The following is a 15,296-nucleotide window of genomic DNA, read 5'->3' as shown; positions in this document are numbered from 1 at the left end:
TCGAATAAAAGTTTCACATCCATATTAAGACATAAAGTCAACATATATAAGATAATAGACACTGTCTTCATAACCACAGTACAATTCATATCACAAATCTAAAAGACAACATAGTACAATAACACAAACATAAAAGACATCACCAAAGCACAAATCAAAATACATAACTTCAGTAACAGAACATGTTTGGTAGTAATGGAAGGTCATTACACTAATCTTCAAACTCATTATCATCATCACCATCATCTGGATTCTGCTGGTTGGTAGGTGGATTAGCAGAGGTTGAAGGACATTGACTGGTTCTCTCAATGATGAATCTCTGCATGAATTCAAACTTCTCATCATAACTCTTCATTTGATCCTTAAGCATCGCATTTTCATCTGATAATTTAGAAACAAGATGCCTCATGGTCTCATGCTCTGAAAGTGAGATGTCAACAGTTGTTGCAGAACGTTTATATTTTTCAGCTAGTTGCCCCAATCCATATATCCTCCCCTTTGTGTTCACACCTCCAACAACCTCCAAGTAGATATCATCATCAGATTTTTTGTTGGCACCTTCAACATTCTCTTGTGAGTCTCGTACAGTAACACTTCTTTCATAATCAGCCTTAAAATAACATTTAGATATTAGATGTAAAGATAGATGTAAATAGGACCACACTTGAAACATCACATGAAAATTATAATATCTTAAATGTTGTTAACTTACTGCAATTTGTTCTGCTACTGGGGAGACAAACTTTGTGGGATCTTTTTTATATCGATGGGTCTTCAGAAATACATCCCAACAACCTAGATCCTTGTCACTTGAAATTTTCTGCATAAAATTGTAAATTAGTTTAAATGTTCATAAAATGAGAAAGCAAAATATGGCCAAATCCAATTGTGCTACATACCTGTCCTGTACAAATACCATAAACCAGAACACACTTCTTGCAGTCAAAAGAAAAAACCAGCAACTAAGATGCTGAATGGAACTCCTTAGTTGTTGTAAAATTACAATTCAATTTAATACATCCAAACTTTACAATTTAAAACTTGTTAGACACTGCTTAGATTTTCTATTTTATCTAACTACCTCTAGATTTATTAGTTGCAAGTTTAATAAGTCAAATTTCAGTACACTTGTAGCATCACACCTTTATGCCTAAGTTCTAAATTGACAAAACAAGGTGCTGCTACACAGAACTTTGAAGGCTCGACTCCTCATTTTTAACTCATGCAGGCAGAGTTTCAAAGCAACATATGGTAGTAGTTCAGTAAATGGATCCTAAATCTAAAAGCAAATTAAAGCTTAAATGAAACTGATCATGTTCACAAGCATGCTTGATAAACTCATGAACTCCTACAACAAATTCTTCTGTCAGGCGCTTACGACCATCTAATCTAGCATCCATCCACTTCCTATTTTCTGGCACGGCCATGTCTCACACACTAACCAGCCAAAAAGAAATTGAGTATGCCCGAAAAGTTATAGCAACAGGCTTACCTATAAGGGAACGAATGGAAGAGATTTAAAAGTGAGACGTACTTGTAATAATGTCCACTAATGTACACAAGTAGAAGGTGAAAACATCACAAGCCATGATTACAACCATGATTAACTAAAAGGTTTTGTAAAGAGGATGAAAAGTTGCTTCATTTACTGTGCAATTTTCACTAAAAAGAGGTCAAAGTTTTCCACACTTGAAAAGAATAATCATATAGTTAAAACATATTATAATAATAACCTCATCATAGTTTTCACCATACTGAACTGAGAAGAAGACAGTTAGTGACAGATTGAGTAAAAAAACCTTGATATTAAAAGCTGTTCTGGTTCCTCTTGGCTTGGTGTTCTAGTTCTGAACTCAAGACCAACACTTTCTCATCTGGATTATCTCCTTCTTTCACAGAACTCTGCAGCCAAATACAATAAAGAAAGAAACTTTGGGTTAAGATTAGAGCCATGAAAAAATATTTGAACCCATTTCAATTGAGAAGCAACAATGACTAAAAATATTTTAACCAGCCAAATACAATGCCATCTATAAAATATGATTAACCAACAAATTGAATCTTTTGGAAACACATCATCCAAGGGTAGTAAAACAAAACTCTAACAAAAATTGGTTTAATATTAATTTCTGCACAGTGGACATAAACCAGAAACAAGAAGTATAGATCAAAGTGGAGCTAAGAACAGAGAATAACAAATTTCCAAACAAGAAGTATAGATCAAAGTGGAGCTAAGAACAGAGAACAATATTTAATTTGAAAAATAATTTTATCGCATAATACAATATCTAGCTGCATAGCCATATTCCAGGCTGACCAACCCACAATGATGACAGAAGTTTACATTGCATGGGCTTGAATCCTCATATAACAGGGAAAAAAAGGAAAGCTGGAATGGTACAGCATGAAGCCTTTTCCTCCCACTTTATTCAAACTTTCTTTATTATAATTTAATGATGACTATACTTTGCAGGAATGCAGGGTTTCAAAAGTTCAAAAATAAATGCCCATCAAAGTTCCCATGAGAGGCCACCATATGTAGAATAGCTACGCCCTGAGCAGTCAACACAAAACAGGAAGACTATGCAAACTATATCCCATATTAGAAATCCTTCTCCTACCATCACTAACCCTCCCAAAGGCCAAACCTCTCAACCACACTTTCAATTTCCATTTCTTTTGGCTGTTATTGCTAAGTGCTAACACCTCAAAAAGACAAAGAAGAAAAGGATCACAGGAAGAGAAACTACCTCTTGAAACTTGGAGAAAACCCAACTCGATCAAACCCCGTAATGTAGATCACACGCAATCCTTCAACAGCAAAACACACAAAAATGTCAGAAAATAAAAACTGAAAACCCATGAAAATTTTCCAAGCATTTTCAACACGACCCAGTTGAAAAAAGATCCCAAATTTAAAGAACAATACAGAGGCTAGGTTTAATGGCACCCAAGCATTTTCTCCATTTAATGGCACCAAGGTGGTTAAGTTTTTGTGATTTAAATCCATGTAATTATGTCATGCACACTACATTCATGATTTATCATAAAATTAACAAAAAAAGAACAGTACAGAGGCTAGGTTTTCGAAATAGGAAGAGTGAAGCGAACGATAGCAACGAGGAGGAACATAGAAAGTAGATTTGAAGGGGAAAACCTGAACCTGATCGAGAGGTGATTTCGAGAAGAAGATTTGGAAAGAATGAAGACCGCACCTGAACCTGATCGAGAGGAATGAATGAAGAGTGCGATGGTGTATGGAGCAGCGGTGCAAGGGTGGAGTTGCGGCGGCGGTGCAAGGGCGGAGGTGCAGCGTCGCAACGGCGGAGGTGCGGGGGAGTCTCCAGGTGCGGCGCGTTAGGGTTTTAAGTGATGAGTGTTGAGTTGTGAAGTGATGTGTGATTTGGGAAGTTAAAGATCCAGAGTAGTTTTGGTGAATTTTGAAACTTAAAAGAAAACAAAAGTTAATATACATTCTTGTTCTATTACAATCAACAAAAATATCACAGCACAGTTGGTTTGACTCAATTTGTACACTACCCTAGTCCCGGGTTCAACTCTTGGATGTGGCAAATTTTTTTGCTTTATTAGAAATCCAAAGAATTAGCGACGGAAAACGTTACGTCGCTAACGCATTTCTCAAAAAATCTTCGTTTTGCGACGGATCTAGCGACGGAGTATCAAAATGTCAAAAAAGAAGACTAGAAAAGAAGACTAGAGAGGGAATCAGCGACGGAATCTTAGCGACGAAACATATCCGTCGCTAATTACCTCGCTAAAGTTTTTTAAAAAAAATTATTCGAAGAAACAGCAACCCCTCGCTGATTTCGTCGCTATTAGCGACGGATATGCACCCGTCGCTAAAAATCCGTCGCTAATAGCGAGTTTTCTAGTAGTGCAACTTGAGATTTTGTCCATCAGGGATTCGAACTCTCACACTTTGAGTGATGAGGCTCAAATCCAGATCTAACAGCTAGGTGTGCCTACTTATGTTGGTATGATGGTTAAGCTTTGTACTATGATTATAACAATGCATCTAAGTTCAGTCTTAAAAATAAATAAATTAAATTAGAAAAAATGTACCTTAACAAAACATATTCTTATAACTTTCTAACCTTTTCAGTACTTAATTAACTTCTCTCCATTTTCAACTTAACCAAACTTGAAAGTGATTTTGATATCAAATGATTATGATTAGTGTAATTGAGTTGTCATTGTTATATATCCTTTACCCATAATAGTAGCTAACAGGGTGAAGTCACAGGGATATCGTCATGTAGCATGGTGGTTGCTGCAGTGACACAGTTGCATGAAAGTGAAAAAGGAGTTAGAAGAATCCATGAATGGATCACAAGATGAAAATGCATCACTAACCATACACGTGTACGTGGTACAATCACTCATCATCAGAGGCACAGGAACGCACGTTCACCCGTGACCTTCTTTCTTCACCGAATCAATCGATTGTGTGTACGTACGGTCTTAGCCAGTTTGAATACACAGGGAATTACGCATGCAACGGCTGAATATATCTTCGAAACTTTCAAAAGGAATCCAATGATATCATTGTTGACCCAAGTAAACACCATACACACAGGTCTAAAAAAAATAATACTATCATACAATATGTTTTTTTGCCCTCAATATCATACACTATATATGTTATAAATATATCATTTTTTGTTGTTTTGATAGAATACAAAATATATCATTATGAATCAAACAAATACTAGGTATCTATAATTAACCTATGTGAAACCTCAAATAGCAAGCTAACCGGTATATAAAAAATAACTCTAAATTGCAAATTAATTAAAAAGTATTAAAATGAAACTATGTTATAAAATAAAAAATAAAAAATAAGGAAAGTAATGGTATGGATGACAGTTGGAAGAAGAGATGTGAAAATTAAGTGATGTATTACTTCTGATTTGAAGTTATATAAAGATTATCGAGAACTTTAAGCTATATAGGTTAGTGACGATTTTGACCGTCGGTAATCTACCGACACTTTCATGCGAATTTACTCATAGATTATTGTCAATCCAACCAGTTAGAACATTGCCAACGACTTTAATATACATATGTTGTATAATTTACCCACGTCCAAACCATTGATAAGTTTGTGGTCAACTTTGCCGCCAGAAAATAAGTTCATGTTAATATGTACTCAACAATCAAAGTCGTCATAAATTTACGCACCATAATTTCCTACAATGTCATAGACAATTTTTTTGGTTAATTGCTATTACCGACGACCTATTTGTCGATAAAGTGCGTAATTCATGATGGTTTTGCATCCATCAATAAAAAGTCGTTTGTAATAACGTGTTTTCTTATAGTGGCGACCCTTTGCTTAAGGAGAAGATGCGATGCTCAGAAAAGATGCCACACAAAGCTCAACGCACCATTCGATCGACAATGCCAAGGCTCCCATGTCTGACAATCCAACAGAGATCGACCGCCCTAGATTCCTCACATACCTCATACTCATACCCCTAATGTTACTCAAACCTTGACTCCGTGAGCTAAAGCCTATAAAAGGCGAAAGGGCAGATATAATCTCGCATCTTCTTCCTTGCATATCGCCACCCCCTAACTCGGGGGGTCGAGTGTTATTGCAAGTATAGCCCCCTGGAGCTTAAACATGATGGAGCCACCCAAAGATTGTCATTCCACCTACCATTCTCCTCATCACTTACACTATCTCGAGTGATTGGCTTTTTATCTAGATCTCAACTTGTATATATTTGGATTGCTAAAAGAAAAAAAAATCAAATTTATTTGCAAACAAATTAAATGTGCTTACAATTTTCATCGTGTAGATAAAATAGGCTCTGCATTTCAAAGAACCATAGAAAAGCATCTTTACTTCATAATGCATTGTCAACAATATGTGATTATGTTATGTGGTGCTGATTTTTACTCGTCGATAATGCTCAAACAGAGCATGTTCTTGTGTCAGTGTCGGTGTTGCTTTGAAGGACGCATTTCCATTTCCCATATCCCGGGATTTAGTTCATCCGAATTAAAATATGGCTAATCAAATTATTCCAATATTAATGTGAACTTCCAAGACACATGCATGCAATGAAAGATTGGACCCAATAGGTAAAGGCATTGATACAAAATCGGCTTCATCAAATCATTGCACTTTTATAAGGTCCTATGATTGTGGGCAAGTGGAAACTTTTTGCAAATGGTCCTGAAGACCTTTCTTATGACTTATAGGATTGAAATGAGTTGCATTAGACATATAGTTGAGTACAAGCTGGGAAACTTGATCACAATAGTCATTTGGGGACGACATGTTTTCTTCTTTTTAGTTGGGAATGTTTATATATATTTAGATAAGCTTTTCTTTTCTTAAAACAAAATTGAAATGCCAACACTACACTTTTAAAATGGGTCCGATATGCGGCCATATTAAAAACATATAATTCATGCTATTTACATGTGTAAGTTTTATTGAAAGTCATTTTTTTTTTCAAATTCATCGTAAAAGGTTTAAATATGTACCAGCTATACATCATAAGTTGGTAATTTTAAAGTGTGTTTGAACACATGTTAAATAAGGTACAATATTAGAAATTGGGAGGCCTATACTCAACCACAAAAGCTAGCTCAAGAGTTGAGGTTTGCACTACCCTTATAAAGGCTATCTATGCTCTATCTCTAGCCAATGTGAGACTTCTAACACACCCCCTCACGTCCAGGACTGAACAACCTGGAACGTGGGATCAACAACAACGGGTGGCCCAATAATGGGAGGTCTCCACAACAAACAACAACTGGATCTAGGATATGCTCTGATACCATATTAGAAATTGGGAGGCCTATACTCAACCACAAAAGCTAGCTCAAGAGTTGAGGTTTGCACTACCCTTATAAAGGCTATCTATGCTCTATCTCTAGCCAATGTGGGACTTCTAACATACAATCAAATAATTTTTTATGAGAATCATGTATTTCAGAAGCAAGAAATAGTATATTTTAGGTTGAAATTTAATACACTCATTGTTATGTGTATGTGTTCGTTTGGTAATATGTGATTCTGGGCGCAGAGGCGGACGTATTTTATAAAACTACAAAATGACGTGTTCAAGCAAATGTAGTTTTAATGTTTTATGGTTCAACATGGTGCTTGTAACACCCTATACAATGCTCATATCTTCTCCATAAATGCACTTATCATGTGACCAAACATGCATTTTGTACTCCCTTTCCTACACTCACCATTGATCATGGCTAAGAACCAAACTTTACTAGCATTAGTAGCATAGTTGCTCTAATGATTGAAAGATTATTGGAAAATATATATTTTATTGACTTATCTCTTGCATAAAAAATTACAAATACTTTGTGCAAATAAAGTAACCAAAAGTTGGTTTTCGCTAAAAAGAGCTCCACAAAAGTAAAGTGGAACATATAAAATAGAAATGTGAAAACACATAATTTTTTTTTTTGAAAATGTGAAAACACATAATTAAATGTTCTATATATATATATATATATAAGTAATATATGGGTACTTACATATAAAAGGGTAGTTAACCTCGGATGGGATGTATCTCATGAGAAATATGATTTTATGTGAGAACATGAGAATAAATCACAATCTTAGATCTAATCATGAACTGTCAAGATTAAAACAATTTAATAGTCACATGACCACTAAAAAAATTACATGACTTCATGTCTTAATTTTAACCATTAATAATTAAATCCAACGATCACGATTTATTCTTATGTTCTTTTTTTTATATTGAAAAGATAAATTGTGTCCGTCAGGATTCGATCCCCGGAACTTCCCTACCCAACCCATACATCCTCTAGTTAACATATAATATAAATCTGAAAAGAAAAAAAATTCTGAACCAAACAATATTAATATCGAGTTTGTTAAAGTCAATCAGAATAGGTTGGTTCTAAAATGGAAAAATGTAAATGTAAACTATAAATCTAAAAGCGTTACCTTTTCTTTATTTTTCAATGGTGTATCTTTGAAAAGGGGTGTCTTTTGAAGGTTTTGGTCGTCGAAGTGGATGATTACCATCACTCTCTGAATATGTTTGGGGCGTAATTTAAGGGAGCATTTCTGACAGCACATAGCATAAAGGGAAATGCATGCAGAGTCAGCAAAGCTATGTGGGATCGATACTAATACTACAAATATTTAATTAACTCAAAACTTAATACTTCAAAATTATTCAATTAACTCATAAAGTAGCTTAAGGAAAATTTTAAAATGATGACAATAAAAAGAAAAGGTTGAGAATCATAAAAGATAGTCCACGCATTTACACCTCATCCAATGTTCAGATATATATGAAATAAAAATAAAATGGGTAAGGAAAGGGAGTATAAAGATGGGGAAATTATTGTCTACCATGCTATCTCCTTGACGAGAATGAACTGTGACATGTAAATGCATTTACAATTGATGAATTTTTCAAATGGAAGAAAGTTAAAGTGTAAATTGTCTTTAGAAAATTTCAACTCATCTCATAGATTGGATGTAAAATAATGTGAGGATATTAAGAACCAATCTCAACATATCCAAAGGTCAATTGGTAAACAAGCATCCAAAGAAGTGGAAATTAACTTACTAAGAATTTTTGTATTGAAAAGGATATTGCAAAGACATTCAGAAATATGTGATGAAGGTTATGAGAAGCACTGCATGCCTTAATTTTGTATTTTACCATCATTTATTCTTTAGCTTCATGAGCAAATGTGCCTCCCAACTGCTTGATGTCAAATGAAAGAAACAAGTAAAACAAAGGTCAAAATTTAAGAAATATGTAATGATGGTTTATCTTGTACAAACCTTCTGAATAGAAGTAACTTACTCAACCACACTTCTTTTGAATTGAAATTTAAAACTATATTAACACTCACAATTCACAAATCACTCTATACATCAAAGGTATACAATATGAAGAGATCAATTGATCAACTACAATAATCTAAGAGTAAAAGATGCTATTATACAAAGAAGGCGGCTTAAACAATACATAAGCCTTCAGTGTCATCTTATTCTGACAAAAAAACTTTCCATCATTCAGTAACAATAAGATAAGGGATTGAATGAGAAACCAGACTGCAATTGGGGGTCTCTTGTGTCCTATCACACAAAGTCTACCGCTGCATCTCTTCATGAAGTTAATAAAATGGCAAGTTCCTACCAAAAGGGCATAAAACACAGTCAGTAGAGATATAATAAAGAGTAATGATATTTCACAACAAAATATTAAGGATCATGGTGACAGGCTTCTTCATTCTCACAGAATTTGCATAAATGCCATGCAAAAATCCTTCCAACAACCTCTTATGATTTAAATACCCAAAAATGAACATTTCAAGTTTTCAACAAAGAACAATGCTGCAAAAAACCTGTCTTCTTAATATATAAACTAAATTTCTAGCATAACAAAAGTTCTTGCATCTCAAATTCTGTTTAACTGCACGAAGACAAGAACTAAATCTAAAAAGTTTACATCTTCTGAATTAGCAATCAAGGGGTACGCCGTACACGTATTACAGATAATTGGAATAACATCTCTCAACCACAAAATAACAGTCTTTGTGATAATACTGACAAAACTAGAACGAAATGGTATTCTGTGGCTTTCCATCTGAACGATTTAGCTATCAGTTCACTGGAATGGACATGATGTAAATGGTAGGTGGAAAGGAAAGGATTGAAATCATTCTTCTTATCCAATTTGGTATGGCCAGGGATAGACTTATTCTAAAGCGGTGATGTTGGCTGTTATGATGAAGGCCATGATGGAAGTAGTGAGTGGCAGTAGTGTAATGGTTGACGCACGAGATATTTTGGTTATCTTAGAAAATACACAGGGTGTAATGGCTATTGAAAAATGAGTCCAGCAATGGAATAGTCACTACATCCACTTTGGAGGGAATGATTTGGTGGCAATGATGTTCTCAAGGCAATGTCCAATTCCTTTCTATGGTTGCTGACAAGCAAGCTTATCTAGAACCCAATGTCAGTTTAGTTAAATATAAATATTTAACAAGAGTTTAACTGCAAACTCACTAGATACTATAGGAAAAAAAAGAGCAGACAAAAGTTAGAGAGAAAGAGAGATAAAAATGAAGGATAAGGAGACCAGGAATGGGAGAAAATACTAACAACTCTAAATTCCAATATGTTCAAGAAGGCAATTGATAAACACGGATGACCTTTATTTTGTGAAGAGAATTAATAGGGTTGGGACTTGGGAGTGCCTTGGAAGGGAATGCTAAGATCTTATGCTATCAATGGATCACCACTTCATTCAAATGTTGACCTTCTCCGAATTCAGGATAGGCCTAACTCTACCCAAAAATATAGCTCATGGATGCGAATTACTCTACCCTTTACAAGGAACATTTAGGTCATATGCTAGTCAATGTAGGACCTTAACATCCCCCATCACGCGTTGGACTGGACATCTAGAGCGTGAAGCTTGCAGGACAGGACATTTGCGGTGACCAATTATGGGTGACCCAAATAAATGGAACTAGGATAAGCTCTGATTCTAATCTTCAAATTCAGGTTAGGCCTAACTGTACCTAGCTCAGAGGTGAGGATTGCTCTACCATTTATAAATAATATTTTGGTCATCTCTAGCCAATGTGAGATCTTAACAATGCTCTCTTCAACTACATAAGTTTTTACCATACAATATATATGTAGCTTTCCTCCCTATAAAGATTTCAGTTGTGAATTCATGTTCATAAAATCAGCCAAGGGTTCTCAAGAATGCCAAAATGAATCAACTAAGGGAAAGAGGCTAGGAATTCAATGAGGCATGCAGAAACACTTTTTTTTAGAGAGGTAAAATGATTCCACTCTTGCACCATCAAACATGTCGAAAAATGAGAACGTACTTAGGATAGAAGGGCCACAGTGGGGAAGGAGAAGTGAAAAACACTTGATCTTAACATACATGCATACATATGTATGTAAGTCAGAAAACATGGATGAGAAAAACAACCTTTAAATTATGACTAATACTATCGCGAATGCATAAGAAAGTCACACATAGTTAAGAACAGAATCAAACCAGAAAAACAGAGTCAGGCAAGCACAACACATAAAACGCAGTAATCAAAACACTCACCTAGACAAACCAGCAAGTAGAAACAGCTTGTCATGAACCAACTATTTCAAAAGTTTAAGCTATTTGGTGACTCCGAGGGAACTCAATTGAAGGGACCAAATGGAAAAGAAGGTACATATTAAGGCTTGAAACGGTCTTAAAATTTTGGTAGGTCCAGTTCTCTCACTCTTTTAAAACGGCATATTGACAAGAATGGCGAGATCATGCTATCTCATCGACACTAGCTCAATCCTGACAAATCCACATCATGTCTTTGGTTGTGATCGGGATCACAGTGCATACTAAAACTCATGAATTGTCCAATCTAACGGACATAAAGATTGACTATCTGGTGAACCATAGTGTCAACAACATGCATAAAGAAGCTTTCTAGATCAAGCTAGATCTATGCCTCAAAAGCATCTCCTCCCAAAAACTAGCAACTCATCCTTTAGAGGCATACGTCACACACCTAAATGATGTGGTGCTACTGCTACACTCTTTTCCAGTCATAGTAACCAGGTTCAGCATCCTTCTACAATAACAACATTCATTTGCTACATAGGTTTCCAATGTTAGAACTTGAACAAAAGGGGCAGCATAGGGGAAAAAATCTTGGACACAAATGGCTGGACAAAATATATCTTCATGGAAACTATCATTTGGGTGAAGATACATGATTAGTTTTTATATTACACTCCTAAAACGCCCCCTCACGCAAGAGTCTATTGGAATTGAAGCATGGAAGGCCACCTACCACGCGTCTCAAAATTCAACTTTTATTAGAATACCTGACCAAAGGTAATAAGGATCAAACTCTAGACCAAAGACGCTTTTGACGGTGCTAGCCAACCCTCAATGTTGATCATACATTTCTAAACTACTTATGGAGTTTGGTTTTCTAACCTGTTTTATGAGGTACAGTAAATCATATGCAGTTTTATAGTAATTCACTAATTCATGATCATCATGGGTTTTGACCTCATGTGCCCCATCATCAGCCTTTTCAATTTTTCAGAAAAAAATCTCTAATCTAACCAACACATACACATTCATGGAAGTCAACAATCAAGTCATAAACCAATAATACTTCAGTGAGCAATAAAATCAACAACACAACTGCAAAAGCAAACCAACCCAATTCATATAAAGTACAAGACTTTCAATCAAATAAGAAAAAACCCAGATGAAAAAAAGTTACTTACGAGAAGATGCTGATTCCAGCAAAGTCAATCGGAATGGGAATGGTAATAGAAATCATCAAAATTGAGGTTGGAGGAAGAAGAATGGTGAGAGAGAGTGAGAGAGTCAGAATCAGAATCAGAGAAGTAGAAAGGATGAGCTTGAGGGAGGCAGAAGAAGGAGCAGAAGCAGAGAGCGATGCGACCAAGTTGATGGAAAGGGAAGGTGCAGAGCAGATCGAAGAGCTGCTCACTGCTCAGAGGCTCCTCAATGCAAGTCAGCCATTGCCATGCTTCCGATGACACACGCGCCACCGTCACAACCACCATGCTGTTCAACACCATTTCTTCTTCGATTTTCCTCTCAATTTTTCTCTGCAAATTCCATCTTCTTCTTCATCTTCAAGGTTTGACTTTTGACCTTGCATTTCACATTTGATCCCTGAGTTTGTAAGCAAATTTGATTTTAGTCCTTTACGGAAAAATGTCATTTATAGACCCGCAAAAAACTGTCACTAAACGTCATGCGTCATTTTTTCAACGGAGAGACTAAAATCAAAGAGTTTAATTTCTATGCACTGACGGTGTAAAGTTTTTTTTACACGTCAACTAATCAGATTTCAAGGATGTGAGAAAATTTATCTTTTAATTTAATTTCATTAATTGACATGACATATTCTTGAAATCTGATTGATTGACGGTGTAAAAAAACTTTACAATGTCGGTGCATCATCCTTTTTCTCAAAATCAAATTCGCTTATAAACTCAGAGACTAATTTGACTATTAACCCTACACATTTTAAGCCAACACATTACAAAAAGATTAGAGTTGTGTATATGGGTGCGGCCCATCTACCAACTCATTTAGCCTACGGCCCGTTCCCGCTTGGGCCAAAATTCGATAGTTTTTTAATAAGGCCCAAAATAGTTTCTAAACCGTTTTGATCTTCTGTTACATATGAACAAGTCATACATTGATTTTTGACCACAAACATTCAAGGTGAATTTTCATTCTACATGGTATTTCGATAAATTTACTTTTCTTTAGCACACAATAAACTAGAACAATGGCTAACAAATCCTCCTTAGGTGTGGTAATAATCTTGGCTCTATGCATGTTAATGGTGGCGGAGGTGGTAAACGCAGATGTGCCCTTAACGGCTGACAAGGTTAGTATTGGCAAGGTGCCATATCCAGAGTGTTTGAAACAATGCAATCCCATTTGCATGAAAATAAGATTTGCAGATGAATTATCATGCCAAGAGGCATGCGTTCTAGGATGCAAGCAAATCCAAGGTAGAGGTGAAGGATTCTATAGGAAAGGGGTTTGAAAATAATATTGTACACACATAGATAGTCTTGAATTACATGTATATTACTTTTATCTGGATTTCCCCATAATGTATTTATATATGATGCCTTCTTTCTCATCCTGAATTATGATTCCTCTATACAGAAAATGATTATGATTACTAACACAATCCTCAAATCAAAATGTCTTTGCATCTTTTCTTTTACAAGAAATCACATATTTGAATTTCGTGCCGAATGTTAGGAAAATTTCACATTCATGTGTCATCAATCATTTTTAGCTGTGACCGTGATTTCAGATAATTCACATTTCAAAATTATAACAAGTAACTTAGAATAGTAATATGAATCGTGAGGTTATCTGAGTAAATGACTCAAAATGCTTGAAAAAGAAATATTAGAGAAAAAAAGAGGGACAACGAGATAAGGGTTTACAAAGAATAAAAATATTACGGTAAACAACGAGTTGTGAAATGTCATAATTTTGAAAAAAAAAATAAAATTTGATCCATTTTTGTTGAACTCGTGAACTCACAAGTTTTATCTTAATTTTTTAGAGTTTAGTTGAGTTTATCAAAAAATTAAACTTACATGTCACCTAAACTCCAATTGAAACTAGAATTTAACCCGATTAATATTATATATATATATTTTTTTTTAAGTCGATTAATATATTATATTGGTAAGAAGTAAGATAGGTTTAGGTTGTTATAGTGCTATATTCTTATATTCAGCATCAGTATTGACAATTTTTTGACTGATTTTCTAAACCTAAAAATAAATAAATTTAATACCTAGAAATCATATTTATTATATTTTTTATTGATATGGATTGAATCCTAATCTAATTATCATAACTTTAGACTTCAGTAGGTAATCATAAAACGTTGATATTGACTGTTAATTACTCCCTCTGTTCCTATTTATAAGTCCATTTTATCCAATTCTCTTAGATTAAGAAAAATAGTTACAAGTAATAAATTTGTAAAAGAATTTATTCACTTATCTAGATTACCCTTATTTAATTTCTTATAAATTTCTCTTTCCAAGTTATTATTTCAAAATCTCATTGTCTCTTTCATATTAAATATGAGGATAATTTTGGAAAAAAATAATTAATGCTCCATTGATATTGTAAATGGACTTATATTTAGGAACAAAAAAAACACTTAAAAATGACCTTATAATAAGGAACAGAGGAAGTAACCTTCAACCGTGCCTAACTTTATTAGTGGCTCTTGTCTCTTGAGAGCGAGAAACACAATTGATTAGTGTGTTCCCTTAATAGCCACATCATTTGTCATGGATTGTATCAATGGATGAAGCATCCAGTACTTGTCTCTGTCAAGTTTATGAAGTTTTGTCTCAGTCTCTCTATATGTTATGTGAATTCTTTAAATATTTACGAATAAAGAAATAAACACAATATTATTCAGCCACTTGAGAGTAGACTATTCCAAATAACTGTGTATGTGCCATACAGTTCTGGGGCATACCTGTAACGTTGGAAGTGAACTCATACAAACTTGTTTTTCATAAAAAATGGTTAACTATAAATTAAAAATAAAACTTTTCTTCACAAAACATAACTCCAACAATGAGATAATTAAGTGGCCTTGTCAATGTATCCCACTAAGCCCTTGGTGCTGTTATATTCCCCATTTTCCCCTTAATGCTTGATTCCATTTGTCGG

At 34.8% G+C, this 15,296-nt stretch overlaps 2 long non-coding RNA genes across 4 annotated transcripts; both read right to left on the bottom strand.

The window, feature by feature from the left end:
- Nucleotides 1-3,415, bottom strand: LOC130716278 (uncharacterized). 3 transcript variants are annotated; one of them, XR_009011913.1, is made up of 5 exons: nucleotides 3,158-3,415; nucleotides 2,751-2,811; nucleotides 1,800-1,902; nucleotides 713-820; nucleotides 1-610 (listed from the first exon to the last, which is right to left on the bottom strand). It is a non-coding gene; the product is annotated as an uncharacterized LOC130716278 (long non-coding RNA). The 3 variants fall into 3 exon arrangements; XR_009011912.1 differs by having other exon boundaries at nucleotides 3,164-3,415; XR_009011911.1 differs by having other exon boundaries at nucleotides 3,216-3,415.
- A 5,360-nt stretch (nucleotides 3,416-8,775) lies between these two features.
- On the bottom strand, nucleotides 8,776-12,716 carry LOC130715537 (uncharacterized). Its single transcript, XR_009011686.1, has 2 exons — nucleotides 12,317-12,716; nucleotides 8,776-9,184 (listed from the first exon to the last, which is right to left on the bottom strand). It is a non-coding gene; the product is annotated as an uncharacterized LOC130715537 (long non-coding RNA).
- Nucleotides 12,717-15,296: the final 2,580 nt, after the last annotated feature.

This window comes from Lotus japonicus, chromosome 4, assembly GCF_012489685.1.
Source record: "Lotus japonicus ecotype B-129 chromosome 4, LjGifu_v1.2".
Classification (NCBI taxonomy): domain Eukaryota; kingdom Viridiplantae; phylum Streptophyta; class Magnoliopsida; order Fabales; family Fabaceae; genus Lotus; species Lotus japonicus.
This window is presented reverse-complemented; position numbering and strand designations above follow the sequence as displayed.